The sequence below is a fragment of the Tupaia chinensis genome, unplaced genomic scaffold, assembly GCF_000334495.1.
Source record: "Tupaia chinensis unplaced genomic scaffold, TupChi_1.0 Scaffold000037_3, whole genome shotgun sequence".
Taxonomy (NCBI): domain Eukaryota; kingdom Metazoa; phylum Chordata; class Mammalia; order Scandentia; family Tupaiidae; genus Tupaia; species Tupaia belangeri.
The window spans coordinates 154,715-165,588 of record NW_006159486.1 but is presented as its reverse complement, the minus strand read 5'-3'; the positions used below and the strand labels follow the sequence as shown (position 1 = coordinate 165,588).

The 10,874-nt window shown below is 38.6% G+C and overlaps 1 pseudogene; it reads right to left on the bottom strand.

Annotated features, from left to right (window-relative positions):
- Positions 1-522, bottom strand: part of LOC106735057 (lupus La protein homolog pseudogene) — a 2,662-nt pseudogene extending 2,140 nt beyond the window's left edge.
- Positions 523-10,874: the final 10,352 nt, after the last annotated feature.

Here is a 10,874-nt window from a genome sequence, read left to right as displayed (position 1 = left end):
ACCACGGTCGACTACATGGGAGTCCAGCGACATAGCCATTACGCTAACTACTGGTTCCCAAACACAGCAATATTGATCCCTTAAATGCTTTCTGCAGTGTTCTTCTCATCTGCATATTTAGTATTTCACCTTTACCTTCTAACCATTCTTTTACATCATCAAGGATTGCATCAGTTGGGCAGCCTTTAACATAAACAGATCTCTTTTTAACATCATTTTTATACTCACCAGTCACTCCAGGCAGGGGTTTGCTTAGAGGCCTCCTGATTTTAGTTTTACCTTCACTGATTTCCATGAGTTCTGCCTTGGATGTTCTCAGTGCTTCCACTGTTACAGTAAAGTCTGTCGTTAGACGGTTTAACCTGTTGAACTTTATCATTATCTCCAAAGGTACCCAGCCTTCATCTGTTCCTTTAAAAACGTGTCCCATGGCAAATTGAAATCTCCAAAATAATTCTCAATCTGATAACAGATTTTGGTCTCCAGAGCAGCCATTTTTTCATTATCACCATTTTCAGCCATTGTGACCCTCTTTAGGGCCAGGTCCCACAGAGGCATCCCACAGGCTCACTAATCGCCACAGCAACGTCTCCACTTCCCAGCGACACCCACTGGCCTAGCGCACTCCTTAATAAAACTTTTGAATCCCCAAACTGTTTGTTTGAAAACCATTAACTTAAATCTTCACTGGAAGGTGAATGTTTCCAACAGTCCTCTGGTTTAATAAAAGTAATTCAAATTGATTTTTTTTTCATTGAATTCCTTTTAAAAAAGAACTTGGAAAAGAAAAGTTTTTCCATTTGTGAATCTGGGCCAACTGAGAAGACAACGTGAAAAAAACGCAAGCTAGTTCTGGCTTGGCTCACCGGGTGGAGCGTCAGGGAGAGCGCTGTGTGGCTTTCCCTGCTTCTCCGCATAGGGGGCCATCCAACCAGAGGGCGATTTCTGAAAAACACTGGAAGATGAACACAGAACAGCAACCTGGGAAACACCAAGCATGTCACACAGCTAATGCTCTTAGCTTTTCCTACCTTCTTTTCCTACATTTGTTGGCAATGAGAACAACCAAAACACGGGATCTCGTGTGTTAAACATTTTTAAGAGAAGTTCAGAGCTCAAAAAGAGTAAGTTCCTGTGGGAACAGAAAGATAGTTTGATTCATTTACAGATACATGATTATTACTGTAGAAGCTAGTATTTTTTGTTGGGTTTTTAGCCTTTTTTTTTTTAATTGCTGGAAAAGAAAAGCAAAGAAAAGCCATCCATCTGTCCTTAATCTGGAAATGACTCAATGGTTTAGAAGCTTTTGTTTAAAGCTCATAGGATTGCTTTACATTGACTTGACTGCCTAAATGTGAAACTCGGGCCTCCAATTAGACACCCAAGTGAGAAAATTATGAGAGTAACAGAATTATGTTTTTTAATAACCATTTATTGTCATCTAGTGTATTTAACTTAATATCTTGTGTCTTCCTTGACATCTAGTTAAAATGTTAGTCTCATCTCACTGAAATTGATGAAATCTAAAATGTATAATTAATGACCTCCTTTGCAGAAGAGTAGAAAATTAACTTTATTTCTTTTAGAAAAGGTGTTATTCTCATGAATAACCAAATTTCTCTAAGTTGTTGGAAGTAGTTTAGCTTAATAGTCTTATAAAAAAAGATCACAGAATTTTTATTCTTCCTTTTGCAAAAGAAATAAAAGCTTCATGTACTGTAACACTAATGCTCAAAAGCAGAAATGTTATGCTGGCTACTTTCAGTCTCAGCCCCCTACTCATTGCTTGCCATGCCCCTTTCTTTACATTTCTGTATTATTTCTGCACTTCTCTGCCCACCCATCCCCCAGCCAGTCCCCAACTCCTTCAACACAATAAGCTCTTTGGAAAGCAAGAAAGCATTCTATTCATTATAAACTTCAGAGCTCCCATCTCCAAGGCCAGCAATGTGTACCTAGTAGGTGCTCAATGAGTGTTGGTTTACACATATCTAAAATGTAATAGATGTGCAAAAGGTTGTTTTTGTTTCTGAATACAAAGACAGGAAATTGTTGACATAACAGCTCTGATGATAGCAAGACTTCCAGGTAGGCAGATGGTGTGTGAGCAATCCCTTGCCCACCTCTACTTTCCCCACCTCCACCTTCCCACAATCTGGCCTGGAGCTGCTGTTAGGGTGAATAATGTAACACTCCCTCTTGCCTCCAGGGCTGTTATTGATACCAAATATATATCACTTGCTTCAAAGTTGAGAACCCACATGGGCAGAGCTTAGCCATGTGCAACATCTTTTACCAATCTATGTAAAGCCCTGGAAAAACCCCTCTGGACTTCCACAACCCACTAATCTGCGCAGGGAGTTTAACATTACCCTGCTCAGAAAAAAAATATAGTGGTCTCTAGACAACATGTATGCTTTATAAAGATGGTCTCACAGCCAACGTCTAGATGGAAAAGGGAAGATTTCCCAGATGCTCAAAGCCCATCTATAGGAGGTCAGTGCAGGCATTGGTGTGGTAGATGTCATGGATATTTGTCTAAATCTTGGGGTTCGTTGTTTTCTGCCATCAGCAGATACAGTGCTCTGGTATACATGGGTCAGGGTGTTTGATTTCTCAGTGCCCATTTCCACTCCACCCTGGTGGAAACCAGGGATTCTTGGGAGGGAACGAAAAGGCTGGACCAGGAACATTTTGACTTCAGTGCCCACAACTCCAAGAATAGCAGTGTCTATAACAATAAGCAGGATGATCTTGAGGCTGCAGCCAGAGTGACTCAAAGTCTTGCTCCTGCTCTAGACAGCCTAAAACATCAAACCTCAAACCAAGGATCAAACACAAAAATGGTTCTAAGTACAACGTTTGTAATGGAAGGCAAAGGGTCAGCGAGTTTAGAGTCAGGTCTCCCATCACATGCTGAGAGAGGAAGCCTTTAGAGGGATCCCATACCTAAATCCACCAGCAAGCAAGGAACTGTTCATGACGCTGGCATGCTTGGACTTGTTTTTTTCAGTTACCAGGGATGTCAGAACAGGAGTGGGAGCTTACAGGACCCAGGTGCATACCTTCCAAAAAGTTTTGAGTTTTGAGTTGTCTTAATTGTTTACCAAATTTAAAATCAGAGAAACATCCCCTGGTTCTGCAAGGGCATGAGAACATTCATGTGGGCAGTGGCCAAGATGGTGATGAAGGTAACACTGGTGAAGACAGCACAAAACTCCCCAAGGAAGTCAGCAAAAAAGGAGACCTAGCTATGTATGGTTCTAGGAGTGGCACCCCCGGCTGAGATCAGTGGAAAGGAAGCCACAATAACTTAAATTGTGCTAGTGCATTATCTTCAGTCAGTAACAGGTATCTGAACAGCCCAGAGAATGCTGAGAGATCAGGGAGCCAAGGTAACACATGAGGTAGTTTGCTAAGAAACTAATGGGGGGGAGAGATAGCACTGCACTCCCCTGTGGTGTGTAAAAATTGCTGTGAGGCACACATCTGTCACAATTGCACTGTTGGCTGAAACTAGCCTTCAAGAAGGAGTTATCTGAGGAGGGGGAGTGCAGCAGGTATTGTAGTGGTTAAGGTACTAGATTCACACATGACCAACTGCAGTTTGAATCCCAGACCCTGCAGCTTATGAATCACACCAGGCACGTGTGAACCAGTGGGTATTTCCCAAATTTTGTGTCTGATACTTGGTTTAATGTTTGGGCTGTCTGGAGTGGGGACTTTGAGTCCCTCTGGCTTCATACTCAAGATCAGCCTCCTACAGCCCAAAATCTCAGGAGGAAGGTGAAGGAGAAGGGATTATAGTGTGGCCATCCCCTTGAGAGGTGATTTCTCACTTTCTCTCTCTCTCTCTCTCTAACTCTCTCCCTCTCTCCCTCTCTCCCTCTCCCTCTCTCTCGCAGGTGCACACACCCTATGGCAAAAATCTTTTTTAAAATAACAGGAGCTATCTATGAGAGACTGGGGCTTACTTGGATATGTTGTGTATAGGTAGAAGGAGGCAAGACACCTTCATTTCTCATCTGCATCAACATTCCTCAAATACCGATGGAATGACCACTAGGCATAAGATACTGTTCTAGAAACTGGTGATATACAATAGACAGAAAAGAGAAACCTCTGCCTTTGTGGGGTTTTCTTTCTGAAGGAGGAAATAGATCAGTAAGTAAAGTGTAGTATTTCTGAGAATGGCACAAGTGCTATAGAGAAAATACACAAGGGAAGGACTGGCCCCAAAGCCTAGTGGTTAAAGGAGCTGCATCTCAAATGGCTAAGCATAGCCCAGATTCTGGCACCAGAAGCAGGCACGTGTCAATACATGTCCAAATCCTGATGGAAGTTGTGAGAGAAAGGATCATGGACTCACCATATCCCATTGGGTAGTTCTATCTCTCTCTCTCTCTCTCTCTCTCTCTCTCATATATTTAATTGCCTTCTGGCAATTAAATAAAAAAATGTATCAAGGAGGTTGGATACAAATTTTGGTGAAGAAGGGGTTATAGTTATAAATAAAATGCCCAGAGAAGATCTCACTAAGGTGATACTTAATGAGTGACATCTTCAAATACCTTTTTTTTTTTACCATAAAATATATGTTCTCTTTAAATGACCGTAGCTAGCAATTCAAAAAGATAAAAAAGGAGGAGATGTCCAATGGAGATGTGAGGTGTTCCTGGAAACGAGGGTAGAAATGGAGAAGACCCACAGCTGGTGCATCGTTGAAGCATCTATAAGGAATCCAAGGCTTCTCTGGAATCCTTACCTCCTCCTTCAGGAAAATGTTTTCTCTATCTCCTGGGTGCCATCAGAATCTGTTCTTCTGTCAAATCCTCTCTAGAGGTGCTCCTGCCTGCCGGTCACTCTGTGAAATGCTCTGAGTTTTAGTTCCCGCCGGGACTCCAAGCATCACTGACTGGCACCTGAGAAGGGATATGATGGAATGGGTTTATCCTTTCCTCTTGACATGAAATCCTTCTACTTTCCACAGGAATAACTCACTAGATTGCACAGAGTTAGGCAAATTTCTTTTCTAAAAGATTGGAACTTCAGAGGGAATGAAAACAGAAGCAGAACAAATATAAAAATTCTAGCAACTTGGACTTTCTCTGGGAGGGTCAAATGCACCACATAGTCACATCTCAAGACTTAAACCTTCACAAAGAAGGTCACTGCTTTCCCTAGCTCCAAGCCTAGTTCTATAAAACACATGCATATACACACACACAACCAATCTTCTCTCTACCACCACCCCCTCACAGATGGTCGTTGATGCTAGGGAAAAAAGACAAAACAATATTAACCATCTCTAGTTTTGATTGGCTCCTATGTTACTCGTCTGGCACATACAGAAGGGGGTCTTCAAAAAGTTCACGGGAAGTGCGTATTATTAAAAAAAATGCACACCCTATGGCAAAAACCTCAAAGAGAAAAAAAAAATAACAGGAGCTATCTATGAGAGACTGGGGCTCACTTGGATATGCTGAGTATAGGTAGGAGGAGAGACAAGACACTTCATTTGTCAACTGCATCAGCATTTCTCAAATACCCACGGAATGACCACTAGGCATAAGATACTGTTCTGGGTACTGGGTTTTTTGTTTGTTTGTTTTTTGACATTTTGTTATTTTTTCTTTAATTTTTTAATTTTAATTTCATTTTTCTTTCATTTTTCTTTCAATTTCTTTTATACATTCAATCACATGTTATTTAGCTTGCAAAGTGAATATTCCAACATGTGTACATTTCTCACAAGTCCAGTTAACAATGTGGGGCAAAGAAATGGGTTATTATCTATTGAAGATAACTTTATAGTATGTGTGAATTTTTTTTTAAACGTTGTACCAAAATAAACTCACATTTGAATTCCATTTTTCCACAAGCTTTCTGAAGCCCTTCTAATAAATTATTCTTCATTTGTGGTGGTCTTTGGAATTTTTTTTAATATATAGTGTTTTTTAGCACTAGCTGCTGGTTGTTATACTGTAACAAACCTATAAGGAGCCCAAATTCTGAAGGCTCATCTCCCCTAAAATGACTGTTTACATTTGAGAAGCAGCTCCAAGGGTAAGAGCAGCACTGAAATCCAACCACATGAAGAAAATAACGGGAAACGGGAAAATTAACCCAAATTTCCCTTGGTAGTTAGAAAATGTAGTTTGAAATTTGTCTCTGAATTTCTTCTTTGAATGGACATCCAACTGAATAAAGAAAGGACAGTTATCAGCTTTATCATTGGTTGAGTAGCTATTGAATACCAAGAAAAAAGCAAGTGTTTAATGACTTTGTACTTCTTGTTTAACCTAATTAGCTACTGTAGAGGAAGAAAGCTAGTTTCAACATAACCAGCACTGGGCCATGCCTGAGTTGGAGAAAACAGAACAGTGTAGTCACTCATATTTGTCAAGGATCATTTCAATGTTTAGTAGAGGAAAATTTGAATATTATTCTAATATTTAATTAGAGGAATACCTTCTTTGAGAGTTCAGGGCACTCATGTTTTCAAATCAGATTGATTTGATAAGTACTGTCCTTTTTTCCCCCTACAGATTGCTTTCCTGTAAGTTTTTCTTGATAAGGTTGCATTTTCATCTAATATTCTATTTATGCAAATAGATGTTATTTACATATACAAAACTGGTTAAGAAATCAAAATGACATCCAATTGATATTTACAGGCAATTTCATCAGCTTATTTTACAGTTTCATAGAATTTAAATTTAGCATTTTCTGACTCAGATTCCATTAGATTGGTACACTTAAGAGTTAAGCTGATTTTCTTTCATTAAAGTTTAGTTTCTTGGTTTAATCAGTGAACATATAATTGCTTAAAGTATTCATTTCATATGATTTTTCAATAAATTATCAAGGATGCTTAAATCTAAAAACTGGTGCTATTTCTGTACTTGTGGTCATAGATACACAGCACAATCTTTACAGCTAGTCAGCTTGCTCCACTTTAATCTAATAAACCAGCTGGAAAAATGTTTCTGTTTTCTCTCTGCTAGACTTTTTTTTCTATATGAATGCTATGATTTGGATAATGATTAGTCTCCATAGGTCCTTGTTTGAGAATTTGGTGATTAGAAGTCACCCAAAAGTTAATGTGTTAAGACTTGGTTGTATTGTAAGGTATTAAATGAAAATGTAAACCCTTTATGGTGTCCCAGAATGGGGCCCTTGGATGTAATAAAGTCATTAGGGCAGGGCCCCTGTGCTTGAGTTCTGCTGTGTATGTAAGGAAAGCCAAGGGGCAGGTAGAGACCACATGGATATGGACACAAGGAGATACTTACAGCAGCTCTTCCGCTGAAGATCTTTGCCACCACTCATAGCCTCACCACAAGTTGAACTATGAACCTCCAAACCATGAGTTAAATAAGCCTATTTCTTCATAAATTCACCCAGTCCAGGTATTTCTGTTAGCAATGCAATAGTGGACTAAGACAATGATATGATCTTTTCATACCTCATCGTTCTGTCTTCGGCGTGAAAACTTTTATTTTGAATCACTTCTTGACTCATCAGGCAATAGATTTTACTACATCTTATGCATGTAATAATGAATTAATTCATTTATTCCTCATAACAGTCTTAAGAGATGTGTTATAACACTGTTCTTAAGAAGATAAGAAAACTAATACACAGAGAGGTCAGCCTCATAATACCCACTTTGTCCAGGTTTGCCATATCTCAATAAGCCCAACAGTACATATAGATTCAACATGCAGCTTGATACATGTGAAGCATGCAGCTGAATGCCTAGCACACTCTGCACTGCACACATTCAACTGGAATTAATTCCAGTGGTAGTTTGCACATAAGCTCCTCAGTTACAGCAGGTAGCTCACCAACTCCAACTATGTATTTAGGTGAATGAACTTGAGGAAAGTGCTCAACAGCTAGTGAGTAGCATGGCAGGATTCTTACCTAGGTAGTTCTCATCTAGAGAACCAGCCCTAATCAGTACAATATCCTGCTAGACAGACAATACAGCATTGATAATCACATCAAATCAACACCTGTCAAATCTAAACAACAATGTCATGCGGAAAATACGAATATGGACTATGGGCATGCAGTGAAGGGCGTGGTCTGTAGTGGGCACTTTCATGAAACTTGGATTCAAGATTGGACAGGACAAGAGTCTGCGTCATCTGACTCCAGAAAAAAGGGGAAATGCAGGCTCCCAGTCCCAAAGTGAGGGAAGGACAATGACACACTTCGTTCATGGCTTTCATCTTGATCTTTTTAAGTCAATAAATTAAAAAAAGAGTATACTGATTGCAGTTTATAAAACTTTTAAAGATAGATTCTTTTTTCCTAACTGATACCGGATTGCTCTTTCTGAAACACAAATCTGCTATTCCTCTCCCCAAATCCTATAATGACTCGTGCAGTTCTCACTCATTTCCCCACCTTTCTCAAACTGCTTGATCTGGTGGAGTGAACATGAATTTTGAAAACATAAAAACACAGATTTAAATTTCTGACTTTATAAACTGAGTGATCTAGAGGAATTTACTTAAACTCGTTCACTCTTATATTCCTTTTCTATAAATTGAATAATTATACATACCTTTGGTCTAATGATATTTGGATTAAATGCAATGTATAATATACATATATATACACACACACACACACACATATAAAAAATATATATGAGACATAATCTCAGTATACCATGGGCATTGTAAGCATTCAGTTAGCTTTAATCCTAGTAGATTTTATTCTTATATATTTCTATTAGAGCAAGGCTCACATTATGTTTTCAATACTTCCAGGTTCCTAAATTTCTTTAGGTTGAATTTTCCTCAGTTTCAATATGGACATAGTAATACATATTTAGGGGCCGACAGGTGGAGTGGTGTTTAGGAGCGCTGAGCTCCCACATGGTCGACCGTGGTTCGAGTCTCAGACCTGGTGGCTTGTTTTCTCACTTTCTCTCTCTCTCTCTAGCTCTGTCTCTCTCTGGTCAAATTAAAATAAGTAAAAATAAATAAATAAAGTTAAATAAAGTAATTCTTTATAAAAAAAAAGTATTTAACACTGTGTATATCCACTTAACATATACCAGATGTCCACACTCGCCGGCAGAAACTGAAGTACTTGATAGTGTAGAAGCAGAGAGTAATGATAGTCACCAGGAGTTCCGTGGGTCAGGAAGGGATGGGAGGAAGTTCAGGAGAAAATGAGCAATGAAGGCAAGAATACATGTAAACAAGCAAAATAGGTTATGGAGCTGTATACCATAGTCAAATAAACATGTCTTCAAAAAAGTTAGTCAAACTATTATCAAATGTGTATAGTACGCAGTGTTTAATGTTGTAAACAATGTATATGACTACATCCTTGATTTGATTATCACACACGATACATATGCTTTGAAAAACTGCCCCTGCAAAGATATGCAATGATTATTTATAAATCAGGAACTGTAATTTCAAAATTAAATTTTTTAAAAATAGAAACCCCAGAAACATAAAAATAAATTTCCATTTATTTAGGCACCATAGACTATGTATGTATACCTGTAATGACAAATAGAAAGAGTGAACAAAAAAAAGAAATATGTATTTATCTGGAAAACCTTTTATGAGGATTAAAGAAAAGAAAAGCAAGGCATGTAGTAATCATTCAATGAATGTCAGCTGTATTACCATCGCAGCTGCTGCTGCTAGTCACCCAGAGTCTTAAGAACAGAATTCTGGGGACCAGCAGTTAGTGTAGTGGCTATGTCGCTGGATTCCCATATAGTCGACCGGACCCGGCAGCTTAAACTCATGCTGGGCACATGTGCGTGCGTGCCCAAGACCCCGAGAGGAGAATGGAGAAGGGATTGCGGCATGGCCATCCCCTCTGGGGGGTGATTTCTCGCTTTCTGTCTCTATGTCTCTCTCTGTCTGTCTGGCGAGTGTACGCGCCCCACAGCAAAAACCTCTCCAAAAAAAAAAAAAAAGAACAGAATTCTGTTTCTGTCTTCTTCTTTTTATCCCTAGTGTTTCCCACAGCATCTGTTTAGAAGGTAGGTGTTCAACAACATTTCAAGTGTGAATTAAAGAGTTTTATCAACTCTGTTCTTGAGACAGGGCTTCTTGGGACCCTCCAACAACACTGGAATTTACAGCAGTGCCAAATGACATAGTTTTAGTCCTAGTGGAGATTTCAGAACCCAACTTCATTAGATCATTAAATAACTACAGTTGTTACAGAAAACACCCTCAAACTTCAATAGTTCAACACAGAGTTTATTCCTTACTCACAGTACAGTCTAAATTATAGTGAATACTAAATTGTGTTGGAGATAAAATTACTGAAAACATCTAAGTTCCTGTAGAATTAGCGTTGTATTTATTTATATGTGCAACCTTTAATCATCTCTACCCTTTAGCCATAGATATTAGCACCATATCCTTCCTAAGAATTCAAAAATGTATATTATTTACTAATTAAATTACTCAATAAACTATTATTAAATATTTTAGAAAAACATTTTATTAAAGGAAATTTGTATGTAAAAGTTATAACTATAAAGTTAGTTAACATTGCAAGAAACTTGCTTAAATCACATCTATATCGAAAAGATCATTTTGTACTAATTTTTAGCACTTTCACACCTAAAACAGAAAAACACTCAACTAGCTTAACATGTACATGGCCAGGACTGATAAGCTTTTTTTTTTTTTTTTTTACATATAGGGACATGAATCTTCCTAAGTATTCAATGTAAGGAATATGTTACATATAATAAATATAGTGACACATCATTGAACAACAGGGATAGTTAATGTGTGTACGTCACAGTGTTCTCATACAAACTTAGGCTGTATGGCCTATGACATGCCCACCCATACGGGATAGCCTATTGCTCC